Raw genomic sequence first — 9,679 nt, 5'->3', positions numbered from 1 at the left:
CCTGCCGAGTCTTCACCATCCCCCCAGACCTACCCCTTACTGAGGACAAACGGTCAGTCCTCAGTAAAGGGCTCACCTTTGTCCCCCTCCACCCACAGATCAACGAATACCGCTCACGCTTGGACATAGAGCAGTTTTTCCGCCGCCTCCGCCTCCACGCTTACTTCTGCTTTTCTGATGAAGGGTCTAGGCCCGAAACGTCAGCCTCTCTGCTCCTATGATGCTGCTTGGCCTGCTGTGTTCATCCAGCCCTGCACCTTGTTGTCTCGGATTCTCCAGCATCTGCAGTTCCTACTATCTCCAGCACTAAAATTTTGTCCAGATTCAGTGGGGAATTAGAATCTGTGGATGAGCAGGCAAATCAGCTTACGAGTGAGTTTGGGGCAATGATTAGAAATGGAACGAGGAAGTATGCTGTTTAAAATGTGCAGTAAACTATAGCTTTCAGCTAGTCACCTTGGACATAGTCTCCAAAAAAAAAAAGGAAACAGTTGGGACAAATGGTCAAAACGGGCATAACAAGAACAAACAAAAATTTATAATAAATCAAATTTTAGAGAGCTAGTTTATTGCCTTTTAATAATCGTCTTCCTCAAAATATTGCTTCCAAAATTAGGATTAATCCAATGGAACCAAGGAAGTCAACAGTAACGATAAACTTGGCGTGGTACAGGCAGCCATTTTCTTTTGAATGAATAAGTATTTCACCTGCTCTCTGGACTAACAGGTAGCAATGGATATATTGTCAGCCTTATAGACCAAGTACAGACATGTGACCAAAGTATCACAGGGAGGAAATTGAGGATGAAGCTCACCATGGATATCAACCAGTGTCATGCCCAGTGACCTTTACAACAGGTGTAATACCAAGCCAGCTTGTTCCTATGGCAACAAGTACTATGCCCCGTGTCATGGCTTAGGTCACAAGTTGATAGTCGGTCTGCCATTCGGTGGTTTGTACAAGCAAATGGCAGAGAGCAAAGCAATAACGAGCCAGCCATATTGGAAGTTATGCTGCAGCTCTACAGAAAGTTTGATTAGAACCCACTGGAGCACTGTCGGCAGATCTGGGCACCACACCTTAGGAAGGATGCATTAGCCTTGGATGGAGTACAATCAACCAACAATATGATAGCTGAACTTGAGGGGTTAAGTTTGAGGAGGGATAATACAAATTAGGTCTGTTTTCCCTACAATTTAGTAGGTTAAGGGGTGATCTGATCGAAGTCTTTAGGATACTAACTAACAGGAAAAGACAGGTAGGATTTAAAAAATACCTATTTTCACTGGTTGGGGATTCTAGAACTAGGGGGCATACTCTAAACATTAGGGCTAGACCATTCAGGAGAGATGTTAGGAAGTAGTTCTACACACAGAGGGTGGTAGAGGTTTGGAACTCTCTTCCACAAATGCCAGTGGATGCTGGATCCATTGTTAGATTTAAAAATCTGAGACAGATAAATTTTGAGAAGCAAGAAGGTATAACGGGAAACAAGCCAAAAGCACGTACATGGCGTTAGACCACACAGCAGCATGATCTCATTAAATGCCAGAACAGGCTTGAACGGGGTGAATACTCTACTCCTGTTCCGGTGGACACGAAATGTTAACTCTGTTTCTCCCTCCACAGATGCAGCCAGACCTGATGAGTTTCTCCAGCATTCCGAGAGTTATTTCAGATTTCCAGCATCCGTAATGTTTCACTTTCAAACCAAAAGGAATTGGCTGGATTAGAAGCACTCCCATCAACAAAAAGATGCCACTAACTGTTAGGTGCTCAAGTTAGAGAGGAACCTCCAATTTTTGCATTCGGTCTAGATGAGGCAGAGTTTCATGTGAACTATCATCTCAGACATCCCCTCTTATTAACAGCCTATATTTTGTGAAGAAATATTTCTTACTTGCTCTAAAGTACCACTTGTGCCTGCCAAAATGTCAAATCCAGTTTCTGACTACATTTGCTTTTGATACAGACTAAGAGAAAGACTGAGTGAATGAGTAAATAAGAAATAAGTATATACATACATAAATAAAATGACAAAAATGAGAAGGCTCAACTATAATACTAGATAAAGGGTGCTCTCAAGTCTCAGCGCACAGCCCCATAGCTCTGTTATACTCTCCACAGTACGGAGAGAAAAACAACAGAAAAATGTTGGAAATAGAGAAGATCAGTACCTATGAAGTGAAAGGTAGGGTGACTACATTGCTGGTTGTATGATGCACAAAACAACAACTTTCATTTATGCAGCATTGGTAAAATAGCAAAATGTTCCAGTCAAGCTCAATTATACAGCCAAAAAATTAATTCGCCTTCTCTCCTAATGGATGCTGGTTGGCTAGTGTTGTTCTAAAACTTTTCATTTTGTCTTTGATTTCCAGCATCAAAACGGTCTCCAACATCTGGAACAGTAAATAGAAGGAGACAATGGCATCGTGATCTTGTCATCGCACCAGTAATCCAGAGGCCTTGGATACTGCCCTCGGGACATTCTGCCGCAACAGCTGGAATTTAAATTTAATTAATAAATCTGGAATATAAGACTAGTCTCTGATGGCAACCACAACCCCCATTCAATTATTGCAATAGCCCATCTGACTCAAGCCCTTTAGGGAAGAAAACCTGCCATCCTTACCCAGTCTAGCCTTCATGTGACTCCACAGTCATGTGCTTGGCTCTGAACTACCCTTTGAAGGGGCTTAGTAACAGTTTGAGGGCAATTAAGGATGTGCAATCGCCAGCCTCGTTCACTTCTTATCTGCAAGATGTCCCAGTTCTTTGTTTCGAGGGAATCATAAGACTCACTTAATTGCTGACAATGCATCTTTATTTTACCAGATAATGGAACACCTTTGTTCCTCTGTCCTGATGACAAATTAAGCAATAGCTGTTAGGGCCTTAGCTTTGATTTTTGGAAGTAGTTCATTGTTATTTAAGACAAAGCCTGTGGTCTCTGACCAATGTCACTGAGAAACATTTCAGCCTCTAATCGATACATTACACACAACTCTGAGGGGGCAATTCTAGAGATGTCTCAGGAAATTTCATTACTTGACATCTGGCCTCCAAACATCCATCTAGTCAAAACCCTTCTGCCTACCATTTCCAATTTCATTAACACTCAAACTAATTTGGGAACATAACTGTTTGTAATGCAGCTTTGAATTTTCTCTTTTTCCAGACTGCGGTGTACCAATGCCCAATTGAGAGATTAAACCAACCCATGGAGCTACCAGGACAGTTGTGAATGCTTAGCAACCTGACTCCAGAGTGATCGAAGATTGCAAATTTAGAGAGTACTAAGGGATTCAGATTCCATTGCAATGGAATGTTATACCCTGGCATTTCAACATGGCAATTCCACTGCAATATTACTACTTTCACACACTCTGGCATCAGTTAAACCACTTTTAAAAAGAGTGTAGCAAAAACTAAGTTCACTTGAAGATGCATCTACAAGTCACAACATACACAAAATGGCTTTAAGATGTCTTCCAACCAGTTACTGCTACCACAATGGAAAAAGGAGCTTGCATTGAAGTCATTAACTTCTAATATGGAAACTGTCAACACATATTCATACTGGCAGCTCAACAATACTGTAAAAGCCGTTTATATCACTGTGTATATATTTTATTAGTGCTTCATGTCACCATGCACAATTACTTTGCACTTTTACAAAAAAAAAAGTCCCACAAAAATAAAAGAAAAAAAAAAATCGGGCCAGTTCCAATGAGCATTATATCACATCTCTGAACTAGTACAGCACAGAAGTTGGTCATTCAGCCCATCATGCCTGCACCAGTTCTCTTACCTAATGCCAACCCCTCACCTTTTGCTCATACCCCTATCCAAGTAATCATCCGATGCCCCTCGAATGTTTGAATTGAACCTGCCCCACCATATTTCCAAGCATTGTATTCCAGCACCTTACCACGGTGTCGGTGAAAGCCTTGCTTCATTTGCACATCACAAAGTCTATGCCCTCTTGTTATTTTTTCTTTTATGAGTGGGAACAACTCCATAGTATATCTTGTGGGCAGAAACAAAGGAAGAAAGTAAAGATTAGAGATCTCTGTTTTCAGACATGCTTAAGCACAGCAGGTTGTTATCGCCATACAGTATACCTCTCAGCTTTAGCAAAAACTAATTAACAAGTCTGTTTAACGCCTTCAAAAAGATTGAACAGCAATACGTTTACCAGACCACCAGTAGCAACAGCCCTTAGAAACAAAAGATCTCGTATTTATTCAGCACCTTTCACAAACTCAAAAGTGCTTTCCAGCAGATGCTGTTGTACTATGGCAGCAGTGCATTTCTGGAAGGTAGGATTTTTGACTCAACTCAAGAGGCTGTTTACAAGGAGATCACAGGAGGCAGTGCACCAAGAGAAATACAAACACCCAAAGCCAAAAAAGTGACCACAGTGGCTTTACCAACTTGTAGCGATCAGCCACACTCACCAAAAAAACACAAAAAGTGAAACATATTATCACACACTTCCAAGACAGGATGGGACCTGAAACCAGATCTTCCAAACCTGGAGGTCAGGACATGGCCAGGATGGCACATGTCCTTTCAGTCACCCATGACATCCTCAAATGAACCTCCTCCACCAGTTGCAGAACGTTATACCAGAGAGATACAAAATCCTAAATCACTGTTTAAAAAAAAGCGTATGTAAGCTTCTGCAGAGGACACTTATTTTTTTAACCTTCCAGATGTTGAGAAAACCCATTCCTAAATATAAAATTAGCTGATACCACAGAAATGGGAGCAGAAAAAAAACATTGCAAAACATGTTTGGAGGTCATTTGGCAAGATAAACGAGGCATAACTTGTTCAAAGAAACTAAAGAGCTATTTTCAGTGGTGAAAACGTGTTATATGGCGTTTGAAAGTACCTCCTCCTTTCCACTCACTCTGTGCTAACTTATTTGAATGCAGAATAATGATTACAAATTATTAATGAGCCATTGATAAAGTAGCAGATAGAGGTCTCAGACATTGTGATTAATCCTGAGGAATTTTAGATTAGCAGTGAAAGAACACTGCCACATGTTTTGTACAATAGCATGTTATATTATGCATTCCTCCTGTGCCATGCTGCACCTTGGGGACTTGTTTGATGAGGAGAAATCCATTTAGTAAGCAGTAATTAGTCTTGTTTCAAAGTGAAGCCATCATTCACGGTTTCTCATTACACAGCCACACAGGGACACAATCTGATATGGCCCAAAGGCTGCTTTAGGCAATCCAGGGAAACCGCAAGCCACAAAGTGCAGGCTAAGGGAAGGACATTTCTTCAGAGGCAACATAACCTTCTTGGGTTGGAGATTAACATTTGTTTCTAATTTTGACTATATTAAGCTTGGACTGTTCTTTTTTGTTTTTCCAGGTCATCTTTAAAGGCCTATTTACCTCATTTGAGGCTTTTCCAGCAGTCTACTCCTATCATTAACAACATTCCACGAAACTAACTGGCTCATACGCCATTGACCCGAGAGCAGCGTGGACAGAAATAACTCCAGAGAGGCCGGTATCCAATCACCGATTCACCCTTTATTTACACATGGATGGCACGTGACACTGACCCAGCTAGCACAGAGCCAGCCCCTAGAGCAAACAGAACCCCTGACACTTTGTATTTGTCAGCCAGGGCTCCCTGATTGGGTGTTAACCTGATCCAATCAAGGAACTTTTATTCTATGAGGTTCACCTGGCTGACATCATTCCAATTGCTAGACACCCATGGTTTTTATTAGGTTACACATTCTGCCATGAGATGGCCTTGATGCATCCTGAAAATGCAGAGTCATTGCTTTGTGCCAGTCTACTTGTGACTTGACACAATATAATTGCATTACAAAATCAGGTTGGTGTTTAGAATCAATGCAATATCAATGTGATGGCTCTAGGCTTGCTGCAGTTTGCTTGTAAATTTGCTTTTAATTATTTCTTTGGAGCCATTTGATGTTTCCTATCTTATTGACATTATTGGTGGTCTCCACTCTTCAATAACCCACCAAGGGGCTGACTTGGAAAATGTGCATGTCGGATAATGTACAGTGATAGGAACACAAAAGTTATGTTGGAATTGATTTCCTAAAACAATAGCAAAGCTGGTATAAAAAGGATGGTGAAGAGGAGGAGCCTGTACATTTTGCAAAAAAAAAACACAATCCTGGAATTTAAAATCATATACATGTAGTGCATACGTTCACAGATATCTACATTGATGTATAAAAACACATGCACATGTATTGCTAACAACACCTAAACATATATCTTGTTACAAAGCTGTTTTATAAATAAATACATTTGTCACTTTTGTTATTAGGCTGAAAACACCGGCTAAGTTTTAAAAATATTGAACAACAGCATTAGTGACTTACAATGGCAGCTTCTAAGATGGCTGAACATTTGCAAAAAATGTACCCTACCAAATCCCAAACCATTACAATGGAGTCAAGCTGTCGAGAAGAACACAGAGGCAGAGGCAATCACCTTACAGGAATATGAATGATTGTATTTTCCAACCTTTTCCAAAGGCATTCTAACAGAACATGTGTTCAATGGAGCATGGAACAAATCATTAGACAATCACATTGCCTCTCAGCCATTCTTCCAGGCATAATCTAAATCAGGTCTAAACCATGCAATCAACTCGCTGGGACCATCGAGTCAGGCCCCTTCAGCTATACTAACCAACAAACACCAACTACACTATTCCAGTTTACCTACACTTGGCCCAAAGCCCACTAGGCTCCGGCATTTTAAGTGATCAGCCAGAAGCTCCTTCAGTGTTGTGACACTACCTGTCCCCACTGCTCTCTCCAGCAGCATGTTTTGTATTTCTATCACCCTCTGGGTGAAAAATATTTTCTTTAGATACCCTCTAAACCATTTATTCCACACTTTAAACCTAATGATCTCTGGTCTTAAGATACATCTGCCGTTAATAAAAGATTCTCATGATCAACTGTCAATGCCTCTCAAATTTTGTATACCTTAAATCGGATTCCACGCCCCCCTCAGCGTCCTCTGCTCCAAGGAAAACAAACCAAGCCTATCCAGTCTCTCCTCATGACTGAGGCTTTTCATCCCAGGAAATATCCTGGTGAATCTCCTCTGAACCCAGTGCAATCATATTCTTCCTATACTGTAGCAACCAGAACTGCACAGAATTCCATCTGTGGCTTAACCAAAGTTATAACAACACTTCCATCTTTGGGTAAATAGTCAAGCAATGAGCGAGGATTGGGAGATAACTAATAGAAAAAGAAAGAAGTAGCTCATCAAGCTGTATTTCTCCAGGTTAAAGTCAGAAGAGGAGACACCAAAGCTGATGATCCGAGAGTAGGCCCTATCTTTATGCACTCTGCAAATACAAACTCTGCTTGATCAGTCATGTGCCATGACTGTATAAAAACCAACCCAGTAGCTACTGTCTCCAGGAAACCAAGTAGAAATTAATCAGTAACATCTTTGAATCTTTCTAAAGAACTCAGAAAGACCCCTGAACCCATCCAAAGCATCAATCTACTTAACTTTTATAGAACAGGTTTTTCTTTGGAGTAGCAGATTTTCCAGTAGGAAGATCGCCATCGCACAGCAGAGGCAGGAGCTGAGTGTCAAAAAGTCTTAATATAACTGACTCCCCAGGAATTGTCCAGCAGTTTGAAAATACATCCTAGAATGACCAAACATCGAGAATCCTCTGAAAAAGTCTCAGCGCTGAGTTAGCTTTGGAGATTTTGAAATATCTTGTCAGGAGAGTGTCAAGTCAGTCACCCCAACCCAAAATCGACATCTGACCGTCCACCTCAGACACCGAATCCCTGCCAACCATGCCTCCCACCAACCTGTCTGACCACAATGACACCCCTACACCCATCAGGGACCAGCCCCAGAGTCTCATCGACACACGCATCAGGACTTTACCACCACCTCAGATACCAATTCCCCTCACCACCACAACCAGCGCAGATTCATCTCCCTCCTCTCCAACATGAAATCCTATCTCTGCACATGTACTCCCACTACCAATCCCCAAGACCATCCTCAATATCATAAGCTGTCCCAATCTACCCTATACACACACACACCCATTTACCAGCTACCCTACCTCCCACCCACTTGACACCATTCACAATTTACTACTTTCTCTCCACATCTAAAATAGTTTCAGGACATTCAAATCTTGGAATACCCCAGGCAATGCCAAAAAAAAAAAAGGACATGGTTTCAATGCCAATCCACTCAGCAGCTGACTGCGTGGAGTTCTGATCTGGGAAAGCTCCTGGACCAAACCTCCACACAATGAAGTCCTTGAAAAGGTAACCAAGTACTTTTTTATTTGAGCGTTCAGCATCTGGGAACAGGTTTTCCAACACTCGAGGACCTGAGCCTTCAAAACTACTTAATCTATCCTCCCACTTTGAAATGCACATGTGCATGTGGTGTGCACACTCTTGTATGCACATGCATTGCAATGGTTGCATGCTGCTATAATATTCAGACTTGGGCAGTACAGTGGTTAGCACTGCCACCTCACAGCACAGGGATCCAGGTTCAATTCCAGTCCTGGGTTACGTGCGACAGACAGAACAGACATTCTCCCAGTGCACATCTTTGGACTGTGGGAGGAAACCGGAGAACCCGGAGGAAGTCCACGCAGACACGAGGAGAACGTGCAAACACGAGACAGGCAGTTGCCAGAGGGTGAAATCAAACCCGGGTCCTTGACACTGTCAGGGAGCAGTGTTAACCACTGAGCCACCATGCCGCCCCCTTTGGAGGGGATTCTGGTGAATCCACTTTCCTGACAACTGTCAAACCAAGAGGTGAACTATTCAAATCAGAACAACTGGTCTAAAAATACATGTCCCCTGTGTGTACTGAAGGAGCTGGGCTATGTTCCTCTCCAGGGAACACAAGAGCATCATTTCAGGAGGAAATAAAGGGTAATAACTCTTCAAACTTGGCAGCTGGTTTCAGGTGAATGAATTTATAATGACTTTGAATTATAGGCAAGGAAAAAAGCATTTGAAGTTACAACATAGATGAATTCAATAGAGAGACAAATATTCTCTGAGATATAGATGATTGGACAATGACATGAATGAGATTGCCAAGCCCATGATCATTTAAGAATTTGCACTGTACAAAAAAAAACTGAAAAACTCAAAAGCTGTGACCAGTAATAGTGACTGTGAAGATGGTGAACTGTTGGAAACACTCAGCAAGTTGGTTAGTCTCCTTCAGGAGATGTAACCACTTTGTCTTATTCACTCTGCTGAAATCATTAAGCTCCAGGACTATGTGCTGAGGGACTTAGTGAAAGCTTGGGGCAGCTCCTGCCAAGGCACAGTAGGAAAAGACCACTGTCTGAGGTCTTTCTGAACTTAAATGGGGGTCCATTCAGTTATTGGACCCTCCCAGTGTCTCCAATATACATAAATATTAGTAAATGTATGTATGAGAGAGGCTTTTTTTGATAGAGTCAAAGTCCACTGTTTTGTTGGTTTATTTGACATGCAACTATACAGAAACGAACTACAATTTGTGACAATGTATTCATAAAAATTTACTTTAAATATACAGAGATAACAAGGTGTAGAGCTGGATGAACACAGCAGGCCAAGCAGCAGAAGAGCAGGAAAGCTGACGTTTCGGG

The sequence above is a fragment of the Rhincodon typus genome, chromosome 23, assembly GCF_021869965.1.
Source record: "Rhincodon typus isolate 14 chromosome 23, sRhiTyp1.1, whole genome shotgun sequence".
NCBI classification, from domain to species: Eukaryota; Metazoa; Chordata; class Chondrichthyes; order Orectolobiformes; family Rhincodontidae; genus Rhincodon; species Rhincodon typus.
Note: the sequence above shows the minus strand (reverse complement) of the source record.